The sequence below is a fragment of the Furipterus horrens genome, unplaced genomic scaffold (assembly GCF_987537825.1).
Source record: "Furipterus horrens unplaced genomic scaffold, mFurHor1.1.pri manual_scaffold_8, whole genome shotgun sequence".
NCBI lineage: Eukaryota > Metazoa > Chordata > Mammalia > Chiroptera > Furipteridae > Furipterus > Furipterus horrens.
The window spans coordinates 85,905,652-85,919,953 of NW_028327178.1; the positions used below are offsets into that span (position 1 = coordinate 85,905,652).

The window sequence follows — 14,302 nt, forward strand, 5'->3', positions numbered from 1 at the left end:
TCATGTGACTCTCATCTTAATCAGCATCTTGATTTCCTCACTCTGGCCCTGTAACTTGACAACCTTCCTCAGTGACACAGTCCTATTTAATTTTCCTTTCTTCCTTTCTTTTTTCCCCCACCTTCAGTTGCACTCTGCTGGAGAGAAACCAGACATCACGTGACTTTCTGTGCTACACATTTACAAGTTCTGGGCTCAGCTGGACCCTTGACTTTTTTTTTTGCTATGTCATTATTTTTACTCATTCTTCCCCAGTCTCATCCTCAGCCTGAGTCTTTCCTCTCCACCATTATTTCCACTTCTTAGTTCATTAAGAAAATAAGTCATCAGATAGCTGCTCCCTCAACTTCCTGCCCTCTTACCTCATCGAGTATTGAGAAATAGGAACTATTTATACACATGTCTACCCACTTGAATCCACAGAGGATATGACACAGTCTTCACAGATGGTCATGTGGAACTGTTGTAATAGACCAGGGTTATAGAAGGACTGCTGATTGCTCCGGGTGGCATAGTTAGAACTTCTCATCTCTGCTTAATGAAGATAGGTTTGTGTGTTAGGACTGGTACAACCTTCGCAGAGGGCAGTTAAATCACCTCCCAAGAAGTCATCGCTCATTCTTGGCACAGTCAGGGCTGGAGCCTCCATCGTGGCCTTGTCTTAAGTATTAAAGTAAAAATACTTTAGGTAGATTTTTCTTTTGGTAGTTACAAAAATCAATAATGGACGTACATGGAACAGAATCTGAAAGGTCTACATGAGGACAGACACGGAGAGTTAAGTCTCCTCCCTCTATCTCATCCTAGTCTCATCTCTGGAGGCAACCACTTTTACCGGTTTTTGTGAATGTGTTTTGTGTATCCTTCTAGAGATTGTCTTTAAGTTTGTTTTTAATTGTGAAAATTCCAATATAAGAAAATGAAAGGATGAACACTCATATGCCAGATAACCAGGTCTAGTAAATCTAAACATGTTGTCTGCTTTAGGATTTAAAAAAACAAAACATCTTTGATATCCTTTTTGCTAATCTCATTTCCCTCCCTCTCTCTTCCAGAGGTAACTTTTTAGTCCATATTTTTACTTTCGTATTATTACATATTTTTATATCCAGAAACTCACATACAATATTGATGGCATGATTTAAAACCTTAAATGAAAGAGCTCATGTGATGTGTGTTCTGCTGCCTACTTGCTCAGTCAGGAATATATTTTCAAGCCACATTGACCCAAGTGGCTAGAGTTCACTTGTTTTAATTGCTTTTTTACTTCACTGTTTAAACATACCAGAACTTATTTATACATTCTGTTGATGTGTTAGGTGTGTACTGTTAACAATGGGGTGGAATAGGCTAAGAAATGGCAATGCTGGACCATAGTGCATACACATCTTCAACCTGCTCGGAGTTACCAAATTGTTTTCCCAAGTATTTGAGCCTGTTTACCTTTCTGACAACAGAAAGGGACAATTCTTGTTTATCCACGGCCTTGCCAGCACTCTTTTATTCTGGCCTTATCTAATGGGTGTGGAATGAATACCTTGTTTTAAAAGGGCTATGCTCTAGTTTATTTATTCACTAAAGGGTGTTAAAGTGTTGTTTCCAGGCTTTGGCTATTGTAACTACAGCTACTGTAAATATTTATGTACAGATTTTTGTTTGAACATAATTTTTCATTGCTCTGGGTAGATACCCTGGAGTAATATTGCTAGGTCTTATGTAAATGCATATTTTGACATTATAAGAAATGGCCAACTGTTTTTTTCAAAGTGGTCATGCTATTTTACCTACCCACCAGGAGTGTATGACAGTTCCACTTGGTATTTTCTTAGCAGTTTTTCTTTTTTACTCATTTTACTAGGTATGTCACATTATTTTAACCCCCCAAATTAAAAATTGGTTCTATTTTAAAATGATCTGAAGTAATTGATTTTTACCTTCCTTGGTCTAGAATGATTTTTTTCACCCCCTTCAATTCAAAATCAGAGCACTGTGGTAGGGTAACCAAATTTGGTAAATGTATTATTCTTGCTATCATCAAAGTCCATTAAGCTATGGAATCTCTCTTTTTTTAAAAAGACTTTATTTATTCTTAGAGAGAGGTAAGGGAGGGAGAAAGAGAAGGAGAGAAACATCAATGTGAGAGAGAAACATCAGTTGGTTGCCTCTTGGATGCTCCAGCTGTAGTCCTGGCCTGAAATCCAGGCTTGTACCCTGATTGGGAATTGAACTGGCAACCTTTTGGTCCAGAAGCCGGTGCTCAATCCACCGAGCCACACCAACCAGGGTGGATGGAATCTTTGATTTCCTGGTTGGATTTTTTTGTTTCTTTTATTTCTGGAAAACATGTATTAAAATTTTACAGCAAAAGAGTATTGAGCCCACATTTTAATGACATCATCCACCTATTTGTGTAATTATTCCCCCCCTCCAGGCTTTCAATAGGATTTAATTTGAGGATGCTTGTTCCATTACTAAAAACAAGTGCAAAAACCAAAGATGTAGGCCAACACTGTTACTTTACAGTGCACTGTACTGCACAGTACACTGGGCAGTGACTTTCCTGCAGTTAAATCACCATACATAGTCCACAGTGCAGGCTTCCAGATTCCCAGTGCAGGGCTGTTTTTCTACTGTCCCTCGTGGTCTCTTGCATGGTGCTGACCAGGGCACCCTGTAACGTGTATCTTAAGTTTAAGGGATGCTGTTCCCAATGGATTTACTTTTAGAGTCGGATAAGCTTGTTTGTACTTTCATTGCTGCATTGTGCTTTGAGATTATGAATAAGTGGCCATCCTTCTAAGTTTCTGCCAGAGAAGCCAAATTTAATGAGTGTTTGATAGTCAAGGGAAACAGTGAATTTATTCATCTTATCCAGATGTTTACCCTTTATTACGATTCTTCCAATCAAAGGAAAATAACATTCAACTAGGTTTGAAATATGTACTGGTCCATTTCCTTTTGAAAAATGTAGTAACTGGGGTTATTCCACATATGTTGTATTACCAGATTTTCTCTCCCCCTTTTTCTTATTGTTTCAACATTCCAGTGGGAAGAGGGAAAGGAGAGGGCATGCTAATTTTTATTTACATGTCATTGGCCAAAACTTAGTCACATGGACATATCTACCTGCAAGGGAGGCTGGGAAATGTTGCCTGCAGTTAGTTGGTTATGCACCAAATTAAAATCAAGGGTTATTATTATCTTAATTCTTTTTTTAAAAAAAGATTCTATTTGTTTTTAAAGAGTGGTTAAGGGAAGGGGAGAGAGGGGAAGAGAGAAACATCAATGTGAGAGAGAAACATCCATGGGTTGCCCCTTGCAAGCCCTCTACCGGGTACCTAGCCCACCATCTAGGCATGTGCCCTGACCAGTAATTGAAACCAGCAACCTTTTGGTTTGCTGCAGGAGGATGCTCAGCCCACTGAGCCACACCAGTGAGGGCTATTATGTTAATTCTTAATTGAATGAGAGAAGACTCTTGGAGACATCTGGTGGTCTCAGATAGTTCTGTTAATGAAATAGAGAAGTTGCCATGTGAATCAGAACTGTGCATAGTCAGAAGTTGGATATGAGATGAAAATGTATTCTACTTTTCTGTATTTTTGAAGTTTTCCAAAATAGTTTGTAAAACCAATTTTATGTTTTATAATTTACCAACTACTATTTAAATATAACACTAGATGGTGCTGTGAGTCAATACATTTGCTTTTAGTGTTTATAGAATTTTATTCCCCCAGTTTGGTTTATTACAGAGTAGTTTTTATTCATCTGATAATCCTAAATCTCCTTGTTGATTTACTCAGTGCCCTTACTATTATGAAACATTTATTTGGAAAGGCAGCAATAATCACCAAATGTGTAAGTTAAAAAAAAAGAACACTTTAGATTTTGTCCTTAAAAGGAAAATATAAACCAGAGGTTACATTAATCAAATTTGATATTTTCAAATGCCTAATTATTTCTGAGAATTAAACATTTTTTCGTATTTGGCCAAGTTCAGTATTTTAGCTTTTTTTACCTTTTTGTTTGTGTGTGTGTGTGTCCTATATTTATAACGTTGTATAGGTACTAAGAACTGAGTTGCTGCTAGTCTTGCTTCCTCATACAATAAGAGGGGAATCGCTAAAACTTGGAAAATCAGATGAGCACAAAGTATAATCCCATTTTATAGAGAAAACCACTGTAAACTGCTTGGTACAATACTGTCTTCTGAGCACACTTGCACATGTGTGTATACAGTGCTTTAGAAAGGGGGGCACCATGTGAGTTAATGCTACTGTACAGGATGTTTTTTCTATATTCACTTTGTAATTGTCTGTTTTTCTGAAATATCTTATTCTAGTGCTTTTTATTAAAAAAACAACTCATTTTCTAAGTAGACAGCCCCATTACCTATGAATAATTCTCTTGTCTTCCCTTTTCCATTATTTGAACTTTAAAATCTTTGCTTATTGTATTAGTTAGAACTTCCAGAACAGTCTTCTATAATGGAGGCCCTCAGATTCCCTTATGTTTCTGGCTTTAATGGGTCCCCTCCAGGTTTTTCACTGTATAAGTATCTACTTGGCTATTGGCATGAGATAGGGATTCCTTTTGAGGACATTTTTCTTCTCTGTTGGAATGTACTAAGGGCTCTATTAAAAAATTGATACTGAGTTTTATCATATTGTTACAGAACCCTGTGTATGCTGTTCTGGAACAGCTGTGGGGTTCAGTTGCCTGCTGTCAAGAAGCGTGACTCCTAGTGCAAGAGTTTGGTGAAAAAGGAAAGGGGTTTATTTAAAGGTTATACAGATTTAGAATACGTAATGGCACATTTCTGCTGTCAAGTCCCACTCTCTTTAAAACACCCCCCAAACATGTAATCCTGCCTCCCTTTGCCAAACCCAGGCATCTGAGAATACACCAGTCAGAGGTACCGTCTTTCAGAAAAAGCAGAAGTCCATGGCTCAGCATTCCTGGTCATAGTTCAGCATTCCAGGCGTCTCCCACTAATCCATGCTTGGTTAGGCAGGTCCCCGCAATTGCCATCAGCTCTGCCACCCTGTTCTCCAGGCAGTTTTCCCAGCAGGTCCTCCTTCTTACTTCACCTCTTAATCCAGAACCGCGTGGTGTCTCCTTACTCCAAACCCACGTGGCACCTCCTTACACACCAGACCTCATGGCGGAGGGCGGGGTGGGGGTGGGGGGCTTCTATACCCTTTCAGACTTCATGGCTGCCTTCCTCATGGCTTCCCACTGATGATTGCAGTTTTTGGCTTTCCCACATGAAGGCCAACTTGTCTGAGTATAAAATTATTTGGGAAAACCTTTTCCTCAGTTCTTTGTAGATCAGCATTTTCTATTGACTTCTATTTAATCCTGCCTTGGAAAATCCTGGGGCTCATCTTAATTATTGCTGTTATTTGAGTAAACCAGATATTATCTCCTTATCCCTGCATATTTCTATGACTTTTTCATCCTGTGTTAAATTATTTTGCCAGGATATGTCCAATTATAGGTTTATTCTCTGATTTTGTGCGAATCTGGTGTGCCCCTGTAGTCTCTAGACTCAGATTTTTCTTAATCTCAGTTGTTTTTTTGTTCTATACTTTTGTATTTTTAAATCTGTTCCATATGTTCTTTATAACAGAGCTTTATTGAGATATAATTCACATACTATAAAGTTCTCCCATGTAAGGTGTATGTACAGTGGCTTCTAGTAAATCAGACTTGTGCAAACATCACCACACTGAAATTTTAGAACATTTTCTTCATCTCATAAAGAAAGCATAAACCCATTAATGGTCACTCCCCATTCAGGTCACTCCCCATCTCCACCCCAACCCCAGGCCACCACTTACCTGCTTCCTGTCTCTATAGATTTGTCTCTTCTGGTTGTTTTATATAAATAGAATCATACAACATGATGGGCTTCTTTGTTGTTTTTCTGTTTAAGTCTAGTTAAGAAACACCAATTATTCATGTCTTGGCTTTGCTTTTTCCTTTTTTCCCCTCCAGGGTACCAGAATTTCTCAAGCTTGTCTTCCACCTTTCAGTTCTCTGCTGTTTTCTGTAGTTTCACTTCTCTTATTGCTTCTGAGTTAATTTAGTTTTCTTACAAATAATTCTTGCCCACCCCAGCTATTGTCTCTTGGTTTCGGTCCCATTTTCTTTATCTGTTTCTCTGATATTGCTGCTGCTGCTGCTTATTTTTTTAAAGATTTTATTTGTTTATTTTTAGAGAGAGAGGAAGGGAGGGAGAAAGAGAGGGAGAGAAACATTAATGTGTGAGAGAAACACTGATGTGTTGCCTCTTGTGCGCATGCAACTGGGAACCTGGCCTGAAACCCAGGCCCGTGCCCTGACTGGGAATCAACCTGCAACCCTTTGGTTCGTAGGCCAGTGCTCAGTCCACTGAGCCACACCAGCCAGGGTACTTACTACCTTTTTTTCTTAAAAAAATTTTTTTAAAATTCTTTTCTCTTTTGTTTTAAATTGAAATTGTTTTTGGTTTCTGCTGTTGAACCTTTCTGAGGTTAGTGACTTTGCAGAACATCTTCAGTACAGGTCTTGTGTTCTGAATACAGAAACTCAGGTATTTTTTTCATAGGCTTTGTGCTGGGTTTTTCTTCTTGGCTCACTTAGGAGCAAGGGCTGTTCTGGTCTGCCTGGGCATGTTGACCCAATGGGTTCGGTGTGTCTTGTGTGACCTGTGTTTTGGGCACTTGTGGTGCTGAATCTCCTGCTCCTGCACAGTTAAAGCACTTGGCTCTCAACCCTCCCCCAGCTTCTCCAGTCAAGTTGCATCTTCCTGTTATGCTCACTGCTGGTTTCCTTAAGTTTATTCATAAATAAGTAACACTTAGAGCTCCTTTTCTCTAGGAGTTGTCCTGGTTCTACTTCTGCCTTTATCCCCGAGACCTCATCTTCCAAGATACATTTTGTTGCTGTTATGTGCCTCTTCTGCCTGGCTGTTCCTCATTGAGCCTTGTGGTCCCTGTCTGGATGTGGAAGTGCAGTCTGGTGTTGGGGAGTTGGAGGCAGGGATTTGTCCTCACAGCACATCTCAAGGGGCAGAAGTGCCCACGCCCAGGTTTCTGACAGGCTCTGGCTTAGAGGCAGGACTAGAAAGGACAAAAGTCTGACTACAGGTGTGGCTTCTTCCCTCTCACTGATACTAGATTGTCAGTGTGTGTGTGCCTTTTTGTGTGTGCTCATGGGCACTTGCACTTTTCTTTGGGGCCTCTCTTGCTGGTACCTGCCACCAGGTGCCATGTCCAATTGGGATCACAGTGATTGGCTGGCTTTTCCTGTCATTTAATAGATCTCATACCTTAAGATCTATTTTTAATCTCTGGAAGTCTTTGAGCTTTGAATTTTGAAAACACTTGTCTTTGGGCTCCCAATTGGGGAAATGAAAAATTACCAGTGAGTAAAATTAATCCCCCTTTTCACTGTGTGGGTGGATTTATTTGTCTGAACAGAAGGATTTGGAAAGATAAGTTTTAATTTCCCTTATTTGTGTGGGTTTGAGAAATGTAATCCCAGCAGCTGTTTGGTTTCCACAGTAGAATATCCAGTCTGCCCCGTGGAGATGTACACACAGTGAGCAGCCGTGCCAGATGCATGCAGTAACCGTTTGTAACCGGGTGGTGGCTGTTGTGTAATACAAACAGCGTTTCTGACTAGGTGGTGTGGTTATACAATTTTGGCAAGCCTGTGGGTTATAAAAGCTGAAATTCCTTCGGCACCTGAAGTGTCTCTTGCTGAACATTAGAGAGATCCCAGCCTCGCACAGACGCCAGCACAAGATTAGTGGGTGAGGTGCTGATGAAAGAATATTTTTGTGGATAGGGTATGTGTTCAATCTGCAGGTAAGACCATTTCTTGGTACATAAGCTCTGCTCTGGGGAATTGGTGTTTTTGTGTCTCTTTCTGTGTATGCATCTGTGACAATGTGTGCTCTTCTCTGAGACCATGTGTCTGGTTTTCTGCAAATATATGACTGTATGTGTGTGTGTCTGCAAGGTGGGTAAGGAGCCTGTGGCTTAAGTTTGCCCAGCTGGGTTACCAGAAAATCTCCAAAGCCTTTCTTGGTGCCATCAGTCATTATTTAAATATTAATAATAGAACATTAACATTTATGCACCTCTTAGAAAGCAGTGTCCTTCATTAACTATTGGAGAAAGAGTGATAATAAATGCCTGATTTACAACAATTAAAAATGTGAAATTCAGTGGTTTTCATGTGCTCATTTACCTTGTTCTCTGAGCGAGGTTCACTCCTGGGACTTCCAGTGTTCTGTGTGCTTGTTTAAGTTTTGTTCTGTGCAGGATTTTACAGGTTGGAGAAAAAGCAACATAGATTAAACCAACTTGATGGAGAGTCTGGAGTCTTTTATAGCTGAACACATCTATTTTTAATCCTTTTCAGGTTTTGGGGTTATAAAAATGTCAATGTCAGCCAACAAAGAAAGCAGTACATCTGTGACACAGGACTCTTAAGTGATTGCAGTTTCTGTATTGAATGGATATATAAGTTTATATATGTAATATATGTATTAATCAAGAGGAACGTGTTTCTTTGCAGAAAATATGTATAATATACAGGTGTGGGAAGTTTATTGAAGGTCAGGGAAAATTTATTTTGATCACTGTGTATTTGGTGTTATCTGGAGAATGTTTACAGTGTTGCAGCCCCAGGAATTGCAGTGCATTTTAGGCAAACACACTCTTCAACCATCAGGTAATCCAGCAGGGTAGGTGAAATTTCAGTATGCCCTTTTCCTTATCTTGGGAGAGTCTGCAAGGAGGAGATGGAACTAGGGGGCAGTGGGGTTGGGGTGGGGAGGAAAATGAAATAGCACAGATTTGCAAATGGTATTTCTTCCAGATGAGAGGAAGATGGCAGGTGGTTGAAGAACTACGTAAATGTGCCAAAGTCCAGCAAAACTGAGCAGGTGTATTGGGTAGTTAGGGAAATAAGGGAAATGTGGAGCTAGACCTCTCTCTGCAGGTGACAAGGAAATTTGGCTCTGGCACTTGGGGCAGAGGAAAGGATGAGAGCATGCTGAAGAGGAGCAATATGGTCTGAAGAATAATTCAAGGAGAGGGCTGATAGTACATTGAACTTGAGGTGTGCAATGAACAATTATTTGAAATGATTCTCCCAGCACATGGGCAGCAGTGGCAACAGTAGCTGGAGGTGACCAAGGAGCCATCATCTGTGCTGTTGGGAGGATGGAGCCGAGGCAATGCAGAGAGGGGGAGCAGAGGGTTAGCAGGGCAGAGCCACTCCCTGGAAGTCACCTTAGCATACAAGCTGTCCTTGAACTGGGAAGTGGGGGAAGCATCAAGTATCAAGGGTCATTTGGAGATGTGGAAGAGGAGAAATCTTATTTCTTTCCATTCCCTGACAGTAAATGGGGATTTTCTTTGGCTTCCTCCAGAATTACCTTTAGACATGACCTCTCAGGCCTCTTTTGGTTGCTCATCTTCAGAGCCTTGTTCTGCCGGTTTATAAAGGAACAGGAGCAGTTTTCATGCTCTCCAAATGATTGCTGTGTTTGTCACTTGTCCTTGGCGTTGTCCAAGGGTAAATCAGCCTTTCTGTGCCTCAGCTTTCTAAACTGTGGAGATAATAACTGCCCTTCCCAGAATTTTCATAAGCGTTACGTGAGATCATGTTTCTAGCTTGAATATGATAGGCAGTCAATTCTGCACGTTTTTATGTTGTCATTAGAATTCCACATAAAGTGAGCTTTGCACTAGCCCCTGTAATGGCTGATCAATACATTAAAAATAGTGTTTAAATGAAAAAACATCATTTGCACAAAAAGTGGTATGTTAAGTTACACACAGTAGAAATACATTCAGTAAAACCCAGCTTGATTCTGCTTGAGTTTTCTCAAATATACATTTATATTTTAATTCTGACCTGCTGGCTATACCCTTTCTTCACTACTTCTCCCTCTCCCCTCTCTTGTCTCAGTCACACGATTTCCTTTAATAAACCTGGAGGACTACTAGGGGTTAGGTTTTGTTTCAGATATTATATGACTAATTGGTTCACGGAAAAGTGTTCAGCTTTTCTCCAAATATTTGAATGCCTTTACCGTGATGGACACTGCTCCTTTCCTATTCTCTCCTGGCCTGATTGGGGAGCTGGACGAAGAAGCCGTGTGCCATGGAAACATGGAAGAATGGCACCTAACCCAGGAATGCTTCTTGGAGGAGGAGCCTTCTTGAGCTAAGACCCAGGAATGGCAGATCAGTGTGGTCCCAGTGGATGGTACCTAGGGCAAGAGAGGCACAGTGAGGGTGATGAGTCTTAGGTATTGTCATAATTTTATTTAAGTAAAGTTTGGTGAAGAGATTTTTGCTGGATGATACCAACCTCAGCATCTCATACCTACAGCACTAGGTCAGAAAAACAAAAGATCACGGGTAACTTTGTATTTTAAAACTGCCAAACCAATAAGATGTCATCTGCTTTGACATTTTACTGTCCACTTGACTATCTTTTTCCTAACCGAGCAGTTGAAGAGGCTTCTTGTTTACATAGATTGGCCATTGCTTTTCATTACTCAGCCTGTGTGTAAACCGATACCAGTAAAAGGCCTTTTGGGTTGGATTTAAGTGCTCCCCCCCCCCCCCCCCGCCCCAAGAATTTAGAGTTTAGTTTGGGAGTAGAGCTTATTCTGTACCAAGGGCTTTTAGGATCAAGTCTCTAGAAGAGACTGAAGGAGTCTTCTGTACGCAGGGTGTATTCTTTAACATTTGTTTTATCACTTGTGCATTTTATTTTATGCACCATAAATATTTGTTTTTAATTAGGAATCATCCTCCTCACTTAACTTCACCCCACCGATGGTCTAGGAATATTTGCCGCGACTGTTCGGCAACTTCGTGTCCTCTCCAGCCCATGGTTGAGGTCCCTGACTCCATTTTTAGGTGATTCTTAAGTAAATCAGTACTATTTTATTTGCCCAGGGACCGTTTTCTTCCACCATCAGAGCAGGGTTGGTGCTATGGGAAGAGTCTTAGGCACATGAACCACCAATTCTTCTTGTATTATTTGCATTAATGTCTTCTGTGATATATTCATTTGGGATAAATATGTATCATTAACATTCACCGAGCGTTTATTCTGTGCTAAGAGCTGGGGATATAAAGATGAATTGTACACAGGGGTCTTTACCCTTTGGTGTAGGACTCATAGTGATTAATTCATTCAGCTGTTGTGCTTCCAAGAAACACAAAAGGTCTTGGCATTCAACTTCAGGAGCAGCTCAGCTCTTAATTCCTCTTTAAATAGGTGCATCATACTTCCAAGTCGGGTGGTCCCTGGGGGTGTGACTGTTCCTCCCGGGTTCTCAGGGAGTGTGCTTTCTGAGATGGAACCTTGTTCCCAATCCTAGGTTCCGCTTCCGAAATCCAGGTTTATCTGGCTTTTATTTTTTAATTTTCTTCCCCTTAAGAGAATAAGTCCACAAACCAAGATGGGGACAGAAGGCTGACAAAGTGTATGGCGTACAAAGGAGCTTTTATTGATTGCAGTCTTTGAGATGGGGCTCGGAAAATTTTATTTTATTTCTTAATCCTTACCTGAGGATATGCTTTATTGATTTTAGAGAGAGAAGAAGGGTGAGAGAGAGAGAAACATCTATGTGGGAGAGAAACAGCAGTCAGTTGCCTCCAGTAGGTGGCCTGAGTGGGGATCGAACCCTTAACCTTTTTGCTGTATGGGGATGACACTGCAACCAGCTGACCCACCTGACCAGGGCAGGACTCCATAGATTTTAAAGAAGCCGCTTTGAGACCATGATTTTGGGTACTCATTCCATTGTTGTGGAGAGGGGATAGTATATTTATTTTGTTGTTAGTGTCAGTTACCCTTTACTGCTTGGGCAAATAATACAGTGTTCCCTCACTTATCGTGGGTATTACGTTCTAGACCCACCCCCCCGCAATAGGTGAAAATCCGCAAAGTAGGAACCTTACACTTATTTTAGTACTTATATAAGGCTTTATAAACCCTCCTCATACACTTATAAACTGTTCCCAGTCCCTTATTAACCTTTTCCACACTTTATAAACACTACTTATGTTCTTAAACATATTCTACACTCTTAAACCTACGTAACTTTAACAACATACGTATACAGTACCGCAAAATCCAGCAATATAGTGAAAAATCTGCAATAATTAAATATAATATTTTAAAAAATCACGCGATACAGTGAGACCACGATAAGTGAACCACGATATAGAGAGGGACTACTGCAATGATAATAAATTCCTCACCTGATAATATTTTTTCATTGCTTTTAGAGAGAGAGGAAGGGAAAGATAGAGAAACATTGGTTGCAACTGCAACCTGGCTATGTGCCCTAAACAGGAATTCAATTAACTGAGCTACACTGGCCAGGACAAATTTGGAAAATTATTTTTATGGGTATGTTAGTTTAAGCTCAGAACATTGGGCAGAACATTAGTTCCAGGTGACTTTTATGCTTTATTTGACTGAACCATAGTGCAAAGCATTTTACCTTGAAACTGGGTTACCCATGTGAGATGTGTTCTGAAGGTTTTTGTTTTGTTAAATTTCATCATTTTTAAAACTGGTTGAGATCCACTAAGTTGATTTTATGGCCCACTAGTGCTAGTGGCCTGCAGTTTGGAAACAAGGACAAGTTCTTGGGAGTGTTTTGAAAAAGGCTGTAGGAGGATTTTTTTTTTCCAGTTATACCCATGAGCATAACCACCATCACAAGATCAAACAATAACCAAGCTTTACAAGTTCATTCATTGCTGCTTAAATGGAATAATGATAGAAGCTAGGATCAGGGTCAGAAGTGTAAACTTCCTAAAACAGGACCCACTGTATTGGGTTAGCCAAAAAGTCCAAATGTTTTTTTCTGTAAAATAAAAGACATTTTGCATTTTCACCAGTAACTTGATTGATTTAGATATTTTGAGTATGTCCACTATCTCCTGCTATTGGCTTCTAGTAGGTAGAGGCCAGGGGTGCTGCTAAACATCTTCCAATGCATAAGACAGCCCCACAGCAAAGAATTATTTGGCCAAAATGTCAATAGTACCAAGACACTTCTCAAACCACTTTTGACATGTTTGATCAGTCACGGCACCTTCTCTATACACTGCACAAATCTTCTTGCATTTCAGTTGCATTTCTACCTTTCTTGAGATAATAAAGCATAGTACGCTAAAAATGTTGCTTATCTTCTTCCATCTTCAATATTAAAATGGCTGCACGAAAATTTACCAATATTGATGTTATTTTTAAATGCACTTTGATAATGACAGCTGTCACAAAATACAGTCTAACAAATTGTTTTGAATGAAGTTAAAGACAACTAAGCACTTCTAGAGACATCACACAGAAAAAAAACTAAATGAACTTTTTGGCCAACCCAATATTAGGCAACCATTTAAGTAAGTACATTTAAAGGAAGTACATCCTATACAAATAAGGGATATTTGTTCTAATAGTCTTTTTTGGCATGGGTTGAAAGTGGTTAGGTCAAATGTTAGCATTGAACAGAATTTAATGGAGCAACCACAGTTCAGCTATAATCCCCTAATGATGGATGTAAGCAGAGAGCCACAAATTGGCTTTTAAAATGTGCTTAATCATTGAACCTGGCCACTCCAGGCAAGTAGATGTTTTGAGTTTCTTTATTCTAAAGTCTTCCTTCTTAGTCATACTCTCATCTGTCTTAGTAGGTTTATGCAAGGGGAGAAAATACAGTATCTGTATCCTACCCCAGGATACCCATCCAAAGGTGTGGTTGATCTGAGGACCACTAGCACCAGAACATTTGTGCATGTAGGTTCCTGGGTTTCAATGTAGACTGGGGGGTGGGGGGAAGACATGTTTAAAATTTTTTTTTCCTTCAAAAATTGACTTTATTAAAATATATTTTACATACAGTACATGGGTATATATACACAAATGGAGCCATCAGAATTACAGCCATGATACAGAACATTTCTGTCACTCTAAAGATTCTTTCTCTGCCTTTGGAGACCCTCCCTCCCTCCATTCTTGCCCTAGGTCACCACTGCTCTGCTTCCTGTCTGTAGCTGAAGGAATCAGGCCTTGTGACTGGCTTTTTTCAACATAAGATCTGTGTGATTCCTCCATGTTGTTACGTATATCAGTAGTTCCTTCTTTTTAACTGTTACGTGTTTTTCATGTGGACCCATCATGGTTTGTGTATCCATTCACTTGTTGATGAACCTTTGGATATTTTGAGTGTTGGGCTGTCATAATAAAGATCACTTTGAACATACAG

General features: G+C 39.9%; 1 protein-coding gene across 3 annotated transcripts in view; it reads left to right on the forward strand.

Annotated features, from left to right (window-relative positions):
• SLC23A2 (solute carrier family 23 member 2) overlaps positions 1–14,302 on the forward strand; it is a 121,145-nt gene that overhangs the window by 20,531 nt on the left and 86,312 nt on the right. The window contains exon 1 of one of the 3 annotated variants that reach the window (XM_090286076.1): positions 7,747–7,856. The exons of the other annotated variants lie outside the window; for them this stretch is intronic. The gene's annotated coding sequence lies outside the window, so the exon portion shown is untranslated. Of the gene's footprint in view, positions 1–7,746; positions 7,857–14,302 lie in introns of those variants that run through there. 3 annotated transcript variants of the gene reach the window in all.